We start from the raw sequence: 20,196 nt of genomic DNA on the forward strand, positions 1-20,196 counted from the left end.
ATTTAGCAATGAATCATTTATTTTAAATTCTTAGGCATAATCCCAATGTATAAAAGTGGAACTGCCCTATTTTGCCACCATCTTGTCTCCTAGAGTATTTTCCAGCCCCTCTGCAGAACACAGAAATTGACTTGGATGGACTACCAAGGAGTTTCTAAATACACTGAGTGGTCATCTTGCCACAAACAGAAGATCTGAAAGTGTAGCTTCCTTTACTAGCCCAAAAGGCCCCTCATGTGAGTGCAGCGAACTATATTATTAAACTAAACCTGCCTTGTGTTGGGATAAATTGTTTGTTACTTAATAGAAAGATGAGGGTTGGAATAAGCCACTTGGCGATATCACAAAGACAAGCCATCCATCCATCCAACAACCCACCCCGCAAAGTTCCTATAAGGAGTCAGTATCTTTAAACCAGTCATAGAGCAAATGCCTAAATTTCATCAAGGAATGTCAGGAGCCAAGTCCATCAGTTTTCTATTCTCGAGTATCTCGTGGATGGGTGGTGCACACCACCATATTCCATGTGCTGCTCTGTTAGCCTCAGATAAGGTTGGGGGGGCTCCTCCCTTTAGGTGAGATCCAGTGTGTTTTCTAGCACTGTATTCTGGGGCTCCAACCACCTTTTTTCTTACATAGCCAGGGTCTCTGGCTCAAATGTCAGCTCTGCGGTGCTGTTCATCACTTTCTTCTTTAATCTCAGAGCTGTCTTCACCATGATCACACAAATTTCAGCTTTCCCTGGTGTCCTGTTTCTAAAACAGTGGCTGAAAGGGGAAGGGAGGTCAGGACCTTGAGGCAGTGGCCTGCGCTGGACAGAGGACTACACTAATGAGTGCTCTGCTTGGATCGCCCTTCTCTCAGGGTTGGTGTTGGCTCACCTCTCACCCTAACTTCACAACCAGCCAGGATTACTCAGTCTAATTGGATCAATTTTCTGAATTTTAATCTAGTGTATGTCACTGTGATTTTTAATTATCTGCTTTATCATCTCTTCCCATCAAGATGCACGTTTCGTGAAGTCAGCAGTTGGAGAGCTATTGAATAAGTTACTTATCTTGTGATTCAGCTATGAAAAAATGAAGTACCATTGGGATGTCCCTCACAAGGTTCTATGAGACAGAGCTCCAGACAGAAGCATCTATTTAATATGCCCGCCCTCTCTCTGCTATCAGTAGACTTAAAGCAAAGACATAAGAAAAGTACCAGAACTTACAGTGTTTAGATGCCTATTTAATTCATATTCTATTCAGATTTGTGACTAATAAAGTTGACATTTTAATCTTCATCTCTGATACATATATATACATATGTATTTTTTTCAGACAAAGAACAAAAAGTAACATAAAATATCAAGCCTGATCTTTGCCCTCTGACCTGGGCAGAGTAATGCAGATATCAAAGCTCAGTGTTATCATAATCTGTGACACGGGATGCGTTTCCTAACCAAGATGCTAGAACTCCAAGACCCCTTTGGGATGAGATCCGAAGAAGAAAGGAAGAGGAGATAGAACAGAGACAAGGGTGACACAAAAGCCTGGCTTGCCTTGCCACTGATCTCTGGAGTGGAGAAACCCAGCTCTAGAGGAGCCCAACACTGAGTTGAGTAATACCATGGAGTGGAGTTCTTTTCTGGGGGAGGGCAGGAGGAGCCGAAGGCTTCTTTCAGGACACCCACCTGACTCCCAAGGAGAACACGGCAGAGAGAGCTCTCACTCCACTGGCTCGGATGGGACACTGGTCCAGACAGCATGGATATTCCATGAGCATCCCTGGCTGCTGTGACTAATTTTGTGGTCTTCCCAGCCAGGATGTGGAAGGAAAAGTAAGATGACTGTCCACTCGTCAGCCAGGACCACTGCAGACAGTTTCCGGTTTCCAGACAGCTTGACTCCGGCCCTGATCTCCAGCAAACTTCAGAGATATACACACATACACACATACACACAGAAAGGGTAGTGAGGCAGGAGGTGGCAGGAAGCTTCCTCGAGGCCTGACTAACTCTGTGAAGGCACAGGGCAGCAAGAACAGTGCTGGCATAGAAAGAGGCCCAGAGAATACTCAGTCATCCACCACTACGCAGGCACTTCTGTTTGAGGCAGGCATTTGGAATAAGAACCAGATGCTCTTGACAATGTAGTTAGCCTTAGGATTGACAATATCCTTAGAAGCACTGTATTTTGGTGTGCTAGAACAGCACATTCTTATGTGTTATGTTACAAATAGTCAAGATGCCTAATTTTCCTAGCACTTGCACCTCAATTTTGTTTGGTTTGAACAAACTGTGTCCACTACAAAAATTCTTGGGTAAAAATAAAAAGTATATATATGTTTTCAGAGTGTGTATTCAAATATTTTAAAAATGAGAAGAGCGTTTACATTGTTCCCTTCTAGTTATCCACAAGAAGTTAGGGCAGGTCCACTCCAGACTAACATCTGATGCACAGGATACGTGCCTGGGAACTGGGAGTAGTAACAGAGTAGGCTGTTGGGTTTCACCACTCATTGCAAGGAGTCCTGCACGGCCTGGTTGAGGAGCTACCAGTAAAGTGCTCCAGGGGTGCCAGGACTCCCTCCTCCGGTGTCTTCCAAGGGAGCCCTGGCTTTCCCCAGAGGAGTCTAGGCGTGGGGAGTCGGGTGCGGGGCACGATGCAAGTGCCGTGTGTCCGATGAGCCCATTTCAAGCGAAATGGCCATGTGGAGAGCCCCATCAGCTCCTTCGCAAACGGACAAGTCATAAACCTGCCTAATGACTTGGAAACTCGAAATTGCCCCCTTCATTTTAAAGAAGTTTTAATGCTGTCCTCTCCAATGGGCACCATCAACAAAGATGCCCTTCACTTCTACACACGGTTTCCCTGCTAGGCAAGCGTGTTGCAGAAAGACCAGAGGGGAAAAGAACTCTCAGTGGGGCAGAGATCTGCATGGAGAGGAACACTTGCTAATTTCTCCAGCCCACCCTAATTTCCCCAACCCATCAAGCCGGCGAGACAGCAGGGTGGGCAAACCACAGAGAAACAGAATTTATCTCAGCTGTGATTGCATCTTCCAGTCATTTTAATCTCTCCCTTTCTTTTGACACTGTATAATAATACTTTCTTCAAGGAATGTTCTTTAATCTTGTAATTTGAAAACAAATTCTATTTCAGCCATCCTTTTGGTAGGCGACCTTTAATGGTTTTGCTATAGGTAAAACTCTGTCATTATGTTCTGCCTCCCCGCTCAGCTTTCTGGATATCAAATTGCTCGGATGCTGCAGTTTTCGTCAGTGATAATATTGCCCTTTCAAAATTTCTCTGTAAGTAGCCTGAAAGGATTCATTCGAAGCAGTGGTTTCATTAATTTATTTAAATGCATTTCTCAAACAAAGCAGGTTAGTTGTTTCGAAATGTCAAAGTGCAGGAGCAAACTTCAAAATACTCTGCAAAATACAATTGTCCAGTCTTCCCCAGGGAAAGGAAAAACTTGTCAGGGAAGCAAAGTCCAGAGCAGCCATGTGCTGTTCTCGAGGCCCAAGCAGCCCTGTCCAAGGAGAGGAGAGGCAATGGCTCCTGCGAGGCAACTGGACCGGAGCCTGCTTTACACAGGGGCTGTGCTCCAGCAACGTGGACTTTGCTATGGGTGAAAGTCAGTACTAATCTGCTAATGGGAGTCACCCCACCCTTGAGGAAGTGGATTTCAGCCTGAGAAGCAACTGGGCCTGCTGCCTGAATGGGAACCCTGGATGGAGTGAACCCTACTTCGACTGGTGAACTGGGGCTCGAAACATAGGAGGCAGAAGACTCTGGAGCAGGCAGAGGAAGATGCAATAGCAAGTGTGGAAAACCTGCAGGAAACGAGAATAGGCAGTTCTTAGGCACTGGCTTGCATATGTCATTTGGGAGAGGAATAAAACATATCTTGTTCAAACATAGCTCTTATCACTCTGGGTTTTCAATCACCCAGATGTTTTAACTTTTCTCCCTTACTAAAAAAGCGGTGGCTCCCTATTGTCTACTGAATAATATCTAATCTTCTTAGCATGACACTCAAGACCTTCCTCAATCTGGCATCAGCTTGTCTGTGATACTGTAATTCCCATCACCACCCTCTACACGTGCCCAACGCGTGTTCCAGTGAAACTAGACATCCTCCACTTCCTATCCATATCAGGGACTTTTCTCCACTGGTATGCATTTGTGACAGCTGGAGATCATTTCCACTCTCTGCTGACCTCTCCATCTCTCCAATGCCTGAAAACAGTCCACACTGCAAGGGAGGTCTTGGCCTCCTGGACCTGCACAACCCTGAGCGACTCTGTAAGGCTCCCAGTGCCATGGACTGATGACCTAGACACACGGGCTGTGCCTGCCCTCCCTCAAGTGCACGCCCTCCAGATGGGACCAGACCTCGGCACCACCCCACCACACAAGGTGCAGGCAGGTCCCCCCAGAGAGCTGAGGATGCAGAACTCTGGGCCCTAACCCAGAGACTCGGCATGAACCACCAGAAGCTGCAGTCTGGGCTTGTTTCTGCTTTGTCTTGTTTCTTTCTATGTTTTGTTTCAGGCCATCATAACCTTTTTAAGTGCACAGGCGGAAGTGTTAAGTATCTTCACACAGCTGTGCAGGCAATCTCCAGAGGCTTTGCATCTTGCAAAACTGAAACTCTATGCTGACCCAAGAACAACTTCCTGTCCTTCCTCCCCTCCACCCTGAGCCACCACCATTCTGCCTTCTATCTCACGAATTGCACTGCTATGGATTCCTCACTGGAGCGAAACCATATGGTGTTTACACTTTTATGACTGGCTTATGTCACCTAACATAATGTTCTCCAGCACACATTGTAAGAATACATCAGAATTTCCTTCCATTATAAACCTGAAAAACATTCCATTGTATGTAGAGGCTACATTTTTTGTCCATTCACCTGTCAATGGACATTTGCATTGCTTCCACCCCTTGGCTATGGTGAATAGTGCTGCCATGAACACGGATGTGAACATTATCTCTTCAAGACCCATTTCCGATTCCACTGGCTATCTTCCCACCCCTAGTGAATGTTTAATTTTCTGAGGAAACTTCAAGCTGTGTTTCAGAGGAGCAGCACAATTTTACATTCCAACCAATTGGGTATAAAGGTTCCAATTTCTCCTTTTTCTTGGCAACGTTTGTTATTTTTATTTTATTTTTAATAGAAATTCTAGCGTGGGCAAAGTAGTGTCTCACTGTGATTTTCACTTGCATCCCTAGTGATTAGTGATGTTGAGCATCTGTCTTTTCATGCTTACATATATGATAATCTTTGAAGAAATGTCTATTCAAACTGTGAGAGGGATGTGAAATTGTCAGAATCAAAACCCTAACCCTATCAAAAAAAGTAAATTAAGACAGGAGGTTATGAAGGCAGTGTTCTGATACATGATTGCCTGGTAGCAACTATCACAAAAGATTCTGCCAGACCCACAAGATTGTCCAGTGGCCACACCCATCTCATACGAAAGCAATTCTATGGAGACCTCTACCCAGCAATGGTGTTCAACCTCAGACGAACGTCACTCTTAGTATTAACCAATGTGGCCACTGGTTACTGTTTCAAAATATATGGTATAATCCAACTTATTTTTTTTCTTTAAAACCTTCCTTTTGCCCCAACCTCTCTATTAACAGACTCATAGTTTACCATAATGTGTATTCTCATTGCAATGCTTTGCTATTCCAGTTACAATGCTAGTTCCAAATATTATTTTTTAGGGAATACCTCTCTGATTGTTTATTTATGTTGACAAAATACACTTCTATTTTAATTAGGTTATCCATCAGATCCTCAAACATTTTCCCCCACTATGTAGTTTTACTTCTCATACTGTTGATTGTGTTATTTGCTGCACACAAGTTAAGTCTAAGGTAGTTCTTCTTATCTATTTGTTGTGTGTGTGTGTGTGTGTGTGTGTATGTGCGTGTGTGTGTGTGGACTAAATTTTTGGTGTCAAAGTCAAGAACTCACTGCTAATGCTACTGTCATAAAAATTTTCTCCTACATTTTCTTCTAGGAGATTTATAATTTTTGATCTTACATTTAAGCCTCTAATCTATTTTGAGTTAATTTTCATATGTGGAGTAACAACTTCATCTTTTACATGTGGATATAGAAGTTTTCCCACAGTCATTTCTTAAAAAAGCTGCTGTCTTCCTATTGAGTGGTCTTGGTACCCTTGTCCAGGGCATTTGATTATGTTTATTAGGCATCTAGTTTCTGTTCTATGGATCTGTATACCAGTCTTTCTGTCAGCATCACACTGTCTTGATTACTGTACCGCTCTAATAAGTTTTGAAATCAGGAAATGTTAAACCTCCAATTTTGTTCTTTTTTCAAGATAATTTTTGCTATTCCAGGTCTTTTACGAGTCCATATGATTTTTAAAATAGAGTTTTTCTATTTCCGCAAAAAATGTCTTTGGGTTTTTGAAAAGGGATTGCACTGAATCTGTAGATCATTTTGAGCAGGCATGGTCTTTATCAGAAGCTCTTCAGGAGATTCCAAAGCATAATCTCCACAGAAAACCACCATTTCCTCTGCCTAGGGGCCTTGAGAGTGGTCATTAAATGAGAATTTATTTCAACTTCTTTATCAGTTATGCAGCACATATTTTGTAAGTATTCATTCTCTGAATCAATGCCACAGTAAATTTGGTTTAAAATGTTAAAAACAAAAGGAAATGAGGCTATGATAAGTAAAACCAGCCAAATACTGTAAAATGATGAATTGTAAGAGCAAAACCCCACCCACAGTTAAGCCCCCTGTGAAGGACTACATCCTTCTCTCAGAGAAGAAAGCAGGCTCTTCCGGCAAAATGGGGGTGGTAAGGGACATTCTGCACTCGCTGAGGCTCTGTGAGCCCCTGTCCTCGGGAATTCAGTGAGATGGGTCTGAACGCTTTCCCACATTATGGAGGTCCACAGTTCCTCTGAATATCCCCCTGGTAAGGTTTTTCCAGAAGAGCTCTAGCTCACACACACACTCATGTGCGCACGCGCGCACACACACACACACACACACACACACAGACCGACTTTCCTCCTGGTTCTCTGAAGCATGCAGTGATGGGCAGCCTCTCTGCGAACCTCCCTTTTCAGGGAAGCCAGCATCACAGAGCCAAGGGCAGGGAAGCAGGTGAAGGGAGAGAGCTGCCACAACTTCGCAAAGGAAGAGAAGAGTTTGGAAATAGGATAACTATAACTAGCACACAAAACCTCTTATAAATTGTGAAAGATTCTTGTGCACGTTCAAAAGTATACTTTCACTGGTGTAAAACATTAAGGCCTACAGTGAGTGCACTCGCAGACTGCCCTCCTGCCTGCGTGGGCTGCTTGGGTCCTGGAGGCCTAGGGCAGTGCACCGAGTGTGCATGCCCTGGGACCACCACTGCGAGCCACCTTACAGAGAGAGCTTGTGGTCTTCGGTTGTGAGTGGATGAGCAATGGCGCTCAACAGGACCAGACAATGGTGCTCACCCATGATGGTCGGTGGTCTGGAAGAAATCCTCTGGAGAAATGAAGTCACGCTCTCTTCTGGAAGGGGTACTAAGCCTGGGCTCAGAGATGAGAACGGAAGAGCCCCAGCTGGGTCCCAGCCCAGGAAGATCATCCCAGTATTGAGGGACTTTCCGGAGCCAGGGGAGATAATGTTCCTGGGCAGGAGGCAGTGATCCCCAGCCTCCAGAGGCCCAGCCTCTTGTTCTAGAAGGACAGCTTTGATCACAAAATGTGTCCTGCATGCCAGTGTGGCCCTGGCCCTGACCCCATGAACAGGATGGAACCAGGATCGAGTGTGCCAGATGAGTGTGCTATAGATGGGAACAGAAAGAGGTGAGAGAGGTGGGGAGAGGAGGAGGAGACGTAAGGGAAAGCAGAAGAAAAAAGAGGAGGTTGCAGAACAGAGAAGTATCACTGAGTGCTGCCTTCAGAACGCTTGGGATTGCTGTGGGGTTGAAGAATTCCACCAAGAGCAGGGCTGGAAACGAAGTGTTAACTACGTATTTCCTCCTCGTCAGATACCAATAATTTTCATGAATTTTACTCTAGGTAAAATAATCAAAACCAACTGGTTAGATGGTGAATCTGCTCTCCTTAACTACCTGCCTTACCTACCTTCCCATCTGGTCCACTCTGTTAGTTACTTTTCTCTTGTTACTGAGACAAAATACCTGACATCCAAAGTTGAAGGAGAAGGGGTTTATCTGGCTTACAGCCCATAGAGGTTTCAGTCCAGAATCGCCCGATGCCAAGGCAGGGATGACAAACAGGCAGGGCAGCACAGGAACAACATGGCATCCACACAGTAGCCATGGCAACGAGGGAGAGTTTAACAGCACCTTCCCGGCCCTTTTATCTTATTCAGATGATCAAGATTAGGGTGGAGCCAAACTAATCACTCACATGCAGTGGTTTAGTAGTCACACGTCCACATTCCAGAGTCAACTACCTCTGGAAGAGAGAGTCCCAGCTCATCCCCATGAGGCTTTGGTGGGGCAGCTAAACACAAACCCTATCATCCATCATCCCAAATACCGCTCAGATTATACCTGCTTGTTACAGCCTTCCTTAACCACCCAGTATTAAGTGGTAATACTCACCAACCCTTGCCCCAATCTCTAGAGTAATTATCAGCCGTAAAATTGACATAGCCATGAGTCATGTACTGTACAGAAACATCTGTTCCATTTTCCTGAAAAGATCTGCTACGTAGATAATGGACACACGTCCAGGGTTCGCCAGACAGTAGTCAGTCCAGGTTAATAATAATCCCTCCCTTTACAGGTGTCAGCACTTGGGGAGACAAGCAGCACAGTCTCCCTACTGAAGTTCTGTGCTGCCAGACTCCCCAATGAGAGCCTACGCACTCCGCAGGGCACTGTCCTTTTCCACATCAGCCTGGCTCCTTACACAGTGTTGAGCAATATTTTTATTGTGCACATAAATAGTGCTTTTTTCTTTAAAAATGGAAAATGAACAAGCTCTGAAAATTGTGAACATACTGAATATAAAGAGGGCCTCTTTGTGTTCATTGTTTAAGGCCAAAAATACATTCCATTCCAAAAATGAAGATCAGTGTTATTCCCAGATTTGCATCTGGCTTTTAAAGATCATAGTGAGGGAGAGAGTGCCAGCTGTGGTTTGAGTCATGTGCCCCAAAGATCCACCTGTAAAAGCCTTCATCCCAGCCTGTAGCTCTTTTGGAGGTGGGGAAACTTTCACGGGCAGGACCTTGTGGAAGGTCTTAAGGTCACCTTGGGTGCCCCTCAAGGGAGAGTGTGCAACACTGGGCTCCCCTCTCTCTCTCTCGCTTCCCAACCCTGAGGTGAATGGTTTTGCTCTGCTCTGTGCTACCACCATGATGAGGGTCCAAAGCAACAGAGCCAACCAGGCATGAGCTGAATACCTAAGCAATGAGCTGAAATGAGCCTTTTTCTCTTTATCATTGATCTTCGGTGCTTCTTCCAGCAATGGAAAACTAGCTCACACAGGGCCAATTCAAAGGAAGAAAGACTGCTTTGCCCATCTCATACTGGGACGTGGATGTCATGGCTTCCAAGCCACCTTGCTCACTTGAAAATTTATTACATTTCTTACATGAATGTAAGGGATACTCCCAAAATGAGAATTTAAATGACAAACAATCTGTAACATTAGACTTGGAAATGAAACCTCTTCTTTCTTATTGAAGTGTTACATTTCCAAGTAACAAGAGTCACCTTTTTTCCCACATCTTCATTCCTTTCCAGGTGGGAGAAGCAGGAAGCTAGTTATATTATCTTTCATCTGTTCACCTGCCTATTGAGCAGTACTCATGCACAAAGCACTGTGCTCCACACCAGACATGACTGATAAATACAATGGAAACTGTCCCACCCTCAGGAGCGCCTGCTCTAATATGCCAGGAAACACCAAATGCATTTGCAAATCATGTAATTAACGTCAAGGTGCTAAGTACAAGGATTATTTCAGCAAGAGCTCTAGAGACATCCTCAACCTACCCTGTAGAGTCAGAAAGGATCTCCCTAAAATAGTTTAGGCTAAGACACAAAAGATATGGAAATTGGGCAGGCACAAAAAGAAGAAGAAAAAGAAAAAAAAGAGGAATATCCCGGGCAGAAGTAGCCATTTACACAAAAACCTGAAGACGGAAATGCACATTGTGACCACAAGTGGCCCGGCCCAGCTGAGTGTCAGGCTGGGGCAGGGGCAGAAAAGAGGGAAGTTCCTGGAGACTTGGTTGGTCCACAGCTCCAGCTTGGGTTTGTTTCTCTTCCAACTGGTCAACTACCTCAAATCAGTCACCAGCTCCAACAACTAAATGTGTGGCTGAGGGACCAGCATAATCACTGTCCCCGGCCCTGGGCAGGTTTAGTGTCCCTGCATCACTTTGGAAAAGAAAAGCTGAGAATCAGGTTCATCAGAACTCCTTGTTGGGGCATAACATTTTTGGCAAGACAGGCATACCTCATTCCACTTCTGGACTAGTGACTCCACCACTGCCAAGTACCCTCATTTCTCCCAGTCTTCTGCTTCAGGAATAGCCCGTCCGTCGGCCATCAATTTTCCTGACTGCCAGCCTGGATGTGATTGTGGGTTACTATGCAAAATGCTACAAAAAAAGGGGGAAAAGGGACAGTGTCTGTCCTGAGAAAATTTCACATTGATAATAGAGGGAAATACACAAGGAAACAGCACTCTGATATGAAAACAAAAGAGCACGGACTCCAGAGTCAGAGAGGCTTGGGTTGGAATGCTATCTCTGTCATTTACGCATTTTGTGACCTTATACGATCTATTAACTTCCTTGAGCCACACTTACTCATTTGAAAAATGAAGATAATATCCCTCTGCCTCCTAGAATAGTTTGGAAGATTTAATGTGATAATATTTGCAGATACTTCATACGCTGTGGGGAGCCCATGAACAGGGAGAGAGGTCCAAGTAAGGAGGGAGATGGAGCAAAAGTGAACAGAACTTTTCCTTATTCTTAAACGGATGGTCTGATGCGGATACAGACACTTAAACATTATAGTCACCATGTAAAATGTAAATTCAAAAATATAGGAAGAAATGATAAGTAAATGAAAGGAGAGGCAGGGATGATCAGAGGAAACAGCAGACTGAAGAGATAGCTGGTGTAAATTCAAGTTAGGAATGTTTACATTTTTAAATTTTAATATGGTAAATATTAAATACGCATTGCTTTAATCCCCCTCAGATACTCCCTCATTTTCAGCACACTTATCCCATCATTCGTGCCACTTTCTGAAGCAGTTCTGGAAGTTCCCTTCATAAGCGTCTACCCGAGGTGTGATTAAAAACAGCTAGCGGTGCTGCTGACTCCTCTACAATGGAAAGGCAGCTCATTACGATATGACGGTGAGTCCTCACTCACCTTATTCACCAGATCTGACACCACGAAACTTCTAGTTCTTTCCCAAAGCCAAAAGGACCACGAACGGTGAAAGCTTGTGATCAGTTCAGGACACTGATGCAGCCACGACAGTGCAACTAAAGACATGAAAGACAGCTTCCAGAACTGCTTCAGGAAGTGGTAAGAATGATGGTATACATGTGTTCAAAGCAAGGCAGAGTATTTTAATGGCAATGTGTTTTTTAAAAAATCATCATATTTTCAATCATACATAGATTTAAAAGACATGATATGAAATATTAAGAAATTTGTTTTAAATAGGGAATTTGAAATAATATGAGTTTCTTGAATGTAAGATGCATAAAACATGGCTCTTTTTAAAACTATTAGCTCAGATGAACTTGTTTCCACTCTCACCATAGCCAGGCACATTAGCTGATACACAGAAATGTTACCTTCCAGAGGGTTAGTCCTATCCAAGTTTAGAGCTTAGCACAGATCTTAGGAAACATCTCCTTCCAACAAAGACAAGTTATCTTGTTTTTGGCTCAGGAGTGGGAAGAAATCATAGGTCTTCGTAAATGAATAAACAACAGAGAAATGATACAAGAAAGCAGGAAGGACAACAGTTTGTCACGGAAATCTCGGGAAAAAATACACAGAGACACAGAATTGGGATAAAATAACAAAATTTCTTCTCTCAAGCAGGCAGGAATGCCAGAAACTAGTCTGGTCAGTATCTACAACCCCCTTTGTTCAGCATTTCCCTTTTTATATCCTTTTTAGCCATTATCTCATCCCTAGTGGTCTTTGATGTGTACATATAATTCCAGTTCCTATTTACAAGTCACAGACACAAGATAGGCACATATACATTGTAAATTCACCCTGGCACAGTAACTTTGTTAGGTTAATGAAGTTACCAGTTAGAGTCAGATAATCATCACCTTAAACAAAGAGTTATGGGAAAAGCAAATCTTAAAAGAACACATTACTTATTTTGTTTCTACAACTACCTTATTATTCAATCTATTAAGTTATCTAAAACTTTTCCGTATCAGGTTGACCTTAGTTCCCTAGCTTCTGTGACTTGGTACCTTAAAAACCATTTTAAAAAATCACTTAGACTTGCATCAGAAAGAAAGGTGTTCTCCATTGATAAGTATGCAGGATGTGTGAACAACTGTGTGCCAGAAACACCATAAATGAGATTCATGTATCTCATTGGGCATCACACAAGAGGAAAACCGAAGCTCCTTCCCAGCAAGAGATTTTAAGGGGAGGCTCCTCGCTGTGCTTCTGCTCAGTTCTTCTAAACCTCAGGCAACACTGTTCTCATCATTAATGCCAATTGAATATCTGGCTGGCAGAGACCTCCAGGGAGTGACGTGCACGGAGGGGCTGAGGTGAAGTAGCACGGAAGCCCTGGGCACCTGCCTTACCAAGCACATGTATGGATGTACTGCACAACAATGCATGCTTACTGCCCATCTGATCTCTGCCAAGGGCCTTTAGCAAACACTAAATCTCTTCAAAGTGCTGAAATAATTATCTCTGTTTTAGAGCAAAGAAACTGAAAGTGTGTTTTTGAGAATGGAAGCAACCTTCTCAAGTTTACACAGCTAATAAACTGCCATATGAGGAGTGCACTGTGGTTCTGTCTGACCTGACACCCAGAACTCTCTGCCACTCTGGCGCTCTGGCTAATTGAGAAAATAGAGAGCGCGTGCTAAGCCTGGTGCCAAGTGGAAAAATTTCAAGTGCACATTCCAGGGGATTAAAAGTAAAAAATAGAATGGCCAGCCTTGTGGATACAAAATTTTGACTTGAGTCCTCTCACCCACTCCAAATGAAGAGCTGACACTGCCTACCTTATTAGCCTCAAATGACCCCAGAAAGCATTCAGGGCAGAAATATAGCTACTCAGCGAGTTTTAAGAAGAATTCAACACCAAAAATCTTCTTCTGCCTTGGCTTTCTAAGTCTTCAGGAATCCAGGACACAACGCTGTGACATAAGCTTTCACTTGCAGAGAAGGGTTAAATAGCTGCCTAGCCACAATGTCGATGCCATCCGTGGCTCAGGAAGCATTTGCTGCATTTGGGAATCTAAGCACATTGTTGGGCTGAACTCAGGTTTTGGTGCTATTTCTATTTTACAGGTGAGAAAATGTATACAGGAACATTTCATGTGGCCTGCGTAAGCCCTGAATAACAGACACCTCTCAAATAGTCCCAAGAGAGACCAGAAAACACAGTGTGTCATATAGACAATCAGTGCTGAAAGATTTCAGAGGAAAAACCCACCCTACGCAGGTCTCTTCTCCCACGGAACCCTGTGCTCTCTCCTACCGAGGTGTTTATCACACCGCCCTGACAGGCCTTGTCCTCTCCTCTGCCTGCCCCACTAGACCATGTCTTCACCCTACAGCATTTCCAGGACCCAACACGGAGTCCAGCATGGGGCAGACAGGAAGGAGAGATGAGGAGAGGGAAGGAGTGGGGAGGAAGGAATGAAAAAGGGGAATGAGGGAGAAGAGAGAGGAAGGAAACAGGCCTTGCGGGGAAACAACATGGCCCTCCTGCAGGAGAAAGCACTTAGCCCAGCAGTCTTAACGGCGTGACAGCTGCTTAGCACCTGTACACCACTGGCTGCACAAGGAGAGGACGCCCCGAGCAGTCCCCGATCCTGTGGTCCAGAGCAGACAGGAGCAGAGCCCTCTCCCAAAGCCACTGCAGGCAAAGGACTGGCCTCCGTCTTGGCCTCCCTCTGCAGAGGACAGAGGCACAGGAGCAGGGCCAGGGCGGCCAAGACTGGTAGGGGAAATATTTACAGAAGGGAACAGCTGCTCAGCCTGGCAAGGAGATCTACTTAGACCAACTAACTTTCCATCCTCCTATACCTTCAACTACCATTTTCAGGAAAACCTGAGCCTGCAAAGCAGACAGGCTGACCCTCAAGAACGAAGGAGTGTTAATTGTGTATCTTCAAGCTGTGGGGCTTCCATGGTGTAAATTGAAAAAGTAAACCTAATTTGAGGGATATGTAAATGACAAACCGAAAGGATTAATATGTAGCTCTGTGAAAAACACAGCTCTGCTGCTCATTATGAAGGCTGATTTTTCTATAACCAGAGGAAAAATGAATTGTTGGAAGCTCCTCAAAATGTGCAGCTGAGAAAGCCTTTATATTAATGAGCAAATTGATGTTGATTAATGGGCAGCCCAAAAGCAAGACAGAGAGAGAGGCTTCCTCTCTCTCTGTCTTCCTGCCAGCCTGGAACAAGCAGCCTACCAAGGTCCCCAGGCAGAAGGTAGGCACAGCCCCTGGCTCTGCTACTGGCCAGGGCCTGTGGAGCCTGATCATGCCCCTTTCAGTTATACTGACAAACAAGTCTGGGCTTGAACAAATCAACCTCTGTGCATAGGCTGCAGTGCTACAGCAATCCAGATCCTTCCAGCCTCTCTGACCTAGCTGATCAGGAGCACTCTATTGTAGCCTAGGGTTAGTCCAGGAAAAGCTTTTCTGGAAGTTTAGCTAAATGCCAATATTGACTTTTACCCTTTATGCTTTCTGATTCTCATCAAATTTCATAACTTGCTGGTATAGTACATGTTCCCCTGGCTCTATGGCCAGTGCTGTGTAATATGTCCTTTGACACAATCGAGCAAGGCACCACAATTCCATCCTACGGGTATGTACCTTGGTCAGCGAGTGAGCATGCGGCTCCTCTGCCTCCTAGGTGGGCCTGTGTGTAACAGGAGAGCGTCTGTCTGGGGAAGACCTTCCATCTGCCGCATCCTGTGAGCCACACAAGCCAGGAGCCAGCCACAGATGGAAGAATGTTCACCTGCCTTCTTTTCTGACGTTTAACAAGGAAAGCAGCCTCCTCTTCTGCATGCTCAGCCTGAACACTGGCCACGCTCTCTTCCTCCTTGTACACAAAGAAGACTAACGGTCAAAGATCAGAAGCCTGACCTCCTCTGCTGCCCAGCGCTGGGCACTGCCACCCGCCCTCCATGTCAGGTGGCCTTTAAGAGCGTGGTGTCCTTTCAGCTCGTGAGGCATAGATGCCTGCAGTAGAGGAGTGGCTGAACCAAGAGGGGAAGCCCCCTGCAGAGGATGAAATGTACTAAGTTCTGAAGGCCAACCTACAGTTTCACCGGCCCTTTCAGAAAACACTGCGAAGGTACAAAAAATTCTGTATGGAAGGGAATATTTATGAAAAAAATAAATTATATTGTACACATTTTAGAAAACTGGCAGATACCACAATAACCATGAAATGAAGATAAATAACAATATTTGTACTGATTATCTGCCTAACATACTTCTTGGTAGTTTTCCTATATTCTCAGCTGTATATGCCAACAATTTCACCTTGTTTCAAGGCAGAAAAGAGAACCGCAACTCAGTCTTTTATTCTGATTGGTTTGCCTCCACTTCCCATAGGCAACCAGTACGGGGCCCTGTGGGTGCATCCATGAGGCACTGTAACCTTGAGACTTGCGTCTGCCTGCCGACACCAGGCGGACATCTGGGGGCAAGGGCACCCCGGAAGCCATCCCTGCGACGGAGCCGCCAGGTCCAACTTTCTTATTCTAGGATGAGACTGTGATCCTCACAACCAACTCACGGTCCTCCGCATGCAGTCCCCCTCTGCAAGACCCCAGAAGGGACTGCGGCCACTCCAGCAGCCACAAAATAACAGGGTGTGCTGGGGGAAGCTGGGGAGAGAGAGTGCGCTCAGCTGGCTACAGTTAAAACACCTTAATTTTCAAAGTAAAACAAATGACCCCTTGATCTTATTGGCAAGACCACCTCCCCAGACTTTGAAAGGGGACCTTCCTCATCTTCACAGTGTGTCCTTGGGAGTGGGGAGCAAGGAGGAACGTGTGAAGAGAATGTCTCTAACACAACTGGGATTTCTAAAGCTCCTAGCCTGGAATCACAGGCCAGGAAGAAACAATCAGACCCTCGTTAGCTTAGTTTTCTCCCTGTTTCCTTCCGGCAGACCTGGTGTACACCACCCGAAGCCCATACTTTCCCAGGACCCGCTAGGTCCATCTGTCTCTTACACCCACGCTTTTCCTAGGAAGAAGAAAATCCAGCAGTGAGGATCAGTATGTAAGTGATTCAGCCTTGGAGTTTAACCTCTGGTACCCATTGCTCCTGGGTGTATGTATAAAGAGTTCCCCACCCTGGAACTTAACACCCAATACCATGCCTTCCACCTACACAAAATGCCTGAGGCAGGTGATCAGAAATTCAAGTTCACCCTGGGAAAGTTAGCATCTTAGGGAGACCCAACCTCAAAATAAAAAATAAAAAAGGGGCTAGGGATATAGTTCAGTGTGAAGGCCCTGAGTTCAATCCGCAATGCCCCCCCAAAAAGCAACATGTCATCCCTGATATAAACAAATACCTAAATGTCTGACACAATATAGAAGTATACTACATGTATAAAAACAAATCCCTACAGGCAAGCAGAAGCACTTTGAGATTCTCAATCTACCCCATCGCCTTTCCCATTAATGTTAGTTCGTTAACAGCAGAAAATTTAAATAGCTGGATATCTACTGATAGGCTGCCCTTTCATTCCTGTCATTAGTTAATTCAGTGGTTCTCATAAACATAAATGAATATAACATTGTACATTTAAAACCTTGCATATTTTAACTTAGGTGAGTAGAAAAGGCTTTCATGTGTAATTGTAACTTTTTATGATTTTAGCCTAATTCATTGATATTTTTGTTCCAACATCTGCATAAAATGTGACTTCATAGTATTTTGTTCACTAAATCAAAAGTAAATAATTTTCTTTATAATAAATAATTGTTTGACAGACACTTTAGTTCTATAACCTGGGCATTGGGAGGAGCGGAGTGAAAACGATAATGTGCAGGATTCTAATAACCCTCAGGACATGAAAGGAAATTGCATCTCTAATCTCAGAATCTTATTAAATATGAAAGAGGGAGTAAGGAACTGTCACATCTACCTGGGGAATTCTTGGAAGGGAGGCTTCTCTGCTTTATAGCATAGGCCTTTTAATTGGGATTCCATCTTTCTTTTATAAATATGAAACTGTATATTACTCAAGGAAATTACATTTGGTTATAAACAATGGACAGATTGCATTTTTATTTGTGTAATATCTGTGTCATTCAGACGGAAATGAAAATCAGAAAACTCAGGCTGGCAAATGAAAGCTGAGGAGGAAGCAGTGGTGACCATAGAAACCAACGTGTTTACCAACGGTCTGGTCAGATCCCACTAAAGGCAGCTCAGAGACCACACCCTATTTCCCTACTCATTTCTCCCTTCTATTCTGGTAGCTACTAAACATAGTTTCCTTTGATTTTCATTTTGAAGTCTTTTTTATTGTGGACTTTTAAAATGCTTTTATAAACTCTCTTATGCAGTTGTTCTACTTGTCTTTTGATGACCATTTGTTCACCTTGATTTTATTCACTTGTTCCATCAACAAATGTTTATTCAGCACCTAATGGGTATCAGATACTATTGCAAAAATTGGAGCTACAACTGTGAGCAAAAATTAGTGTCATTCAATACATAATAAAGCACATAACACTGACATTTTATAGGGCAAAAATGGTCAAGTATGCACAGTGTTATATGGCTCAACTTAATGTTGAAGAGACAGACCTTAGAAAAATAAACATAATTGATAGGTATTTCTACAGTATTATACAATGGCCTACTATTAGACTCACTACTTTGGGTGTACTTTTATCTACCTCCTGCCCCAGCCTGAAACCCTGAAGCTCACAGTCAGTAGGACTCAGCAAATAGCCTCAGGGAAAAGCTGCATTCAGTGAGTTTCCTGCCCTCTTGTTTTTTCTTTCATTTATTTTTTGATCTATGATGAATTCTAACTTTCTTATTGGCAAAATGAAAGATTTTAAAGCCATTTACATTTCTTTGGTCAAGAGTTCTAGTTATTTTTAACAGGAGGCCTGAGAGAAGATTGGTTTAATAACATCTGAAATAAATTAAGTCATGGGTGAATATTAGAAACATTTTCATTATCCAGTTACTCTCATTGTAACCATGCCTGATGAATTACAATTTGTTCAGTTTTGATAGCTCTGGACCTTATTGTCCTGTGCCTTCTAAACGAATTATGAAATAAAGTTTCCCTGAGAGACTTTGTAGGTTGTTCTATTTGTGCTTCAGCCTCTTGAACCTTCTGAGAGTTACTCACACCCACCTTTATAATGTCTATCTAGATGTGCCCCCAAAGCCTCATCTGCTCATAGGTGGGGCTTGTGGGAGCTGGCTGGATCATGGGAGTATGATACTGGGATTAAGCCTGTGTGATTCTAGATTAGTCCACTGGTTGGTTTAGCACAGTTCTGGGTGTGGCTGAATAGATTTACTAAAGACAAAAGGCCTACCCTGCGTATGGGTGTCACCAACAAGGGCTTGTACCCTGGATGGAATTAAAGGGAAAGGAAGGCTCTCTGCTGGCTACTTCACTGCTTCCTGTCTGCCCTGCCATGGACTGTTTCCCCTCTGCCGTGCTGCCCTGCCTTGGAGCCAGCCGACTATGGACTGAAACCTCTGCAAACTATGAGCTAAAATAAGCCTTTTCTCCTTTAACTTGTGGGAGTTGAGTATTTTGGCCCCAGCAATGAGAAAGTGACTAAGGCACCCACATATTCCTGGAAGAAACGGGAAGAGGAAACTGGAATAGCAGTGACCATTTGTCTTTAGGGCTGCTTGCAGCACTGGTGGAGTGGAAGAAAGCCCTGAAGCTGGAGGGAAGAGCTCTGCCACTTAACCAGCTTTGTCACCTCTAATATGTCACCAACATATAAAGCCTCAGCTTCTCACACAAAAAATAACGACAAGGTCCTCTAGCCCACAGATTGTTAAATAAAGAACACATATAAAAGTGCTTTGTAAAGCATAACAATGCAGAAGGGTAATTGTTAAAAGAAGGAAATAAAATTAAAAAGAAAACAGTGACTCATTTCAGAAATTAAAGGGAGAGTTCCCAAATGACTAGACAGAGGATTTCTAGGCAATTGAGGATATAGAAGTCAGTGAGCCTGACCTTGAGTGGAAGAACAGTACAGAATCTATATTTCTACATTGCAGGTGTAGAGGTTTACCAGGGGCCATGACAAGGAGAGTACACTAAACAGAGAGAACACACTGGTTTGCAAACAAAACAGCCTAAGTTCACATCCTGCCTCCGCCAACATCTAGCAGTGAAGCTGGGCAAGTCAGACAGCTTAGAACCTTTGTTCCCCATCTATTAAAAGGGGTAAAAGTATACATGGATTAAACACACTTGAGTTCATAAAGCATCTGGATATAAAAAGGGCTTCATAAATGTAAATCTTTTCCCACTGTATACTCATACACAGTCCTCAGGCCAGCCTTGTGAGTTAGAATTCTGTTACTCTTATCTTAATGCTGAACAAATTGACGTGCTCAGAGGAACATACATGTGTAAATAGCAAAACTAAGGCACAAACCTAGCTCATTTCTAATACTGACTCCTGGAATTGCTTATACACTACTACCACCTCCCCTGTAATAGGTCAGGGCAGTATAATGGGGATGGAGTGGGGATTTTAACTACAGTAATCAAAGTCATTCTTCTAGAGGAAACAGAGATACATGGACTGTGAAAAAGTGCTGTCCAAGTATTAGGTGGTTCACCACCTGACCCCAAAGGTGCAGAGAATAGCCTGAAGCTGCAACCTCTAGTACATAGGTTTCTTATCAATGCATTGTGGGTTAATGTTGCATCCAACTCTACCGGTTC

The sequence above is a fragment of the Heterocephalus glaber genome, unplaced genomic scaffold (genome assembly GCF_053883595.1).
Source record: "Heterocephalus glaber isolate CG9 unplaced genomic scaffold, H.glaber_assembly_v1.0 deba00001457, whole genome shotgun sequence".
In the NCBI taxonomy this organism is placed as follows: Eukaryota; Metazoa; Chordata; class Mammalia; order Rodentia; family Bathyergidae; genus Heterocephalus; species Heterocephalus glaber.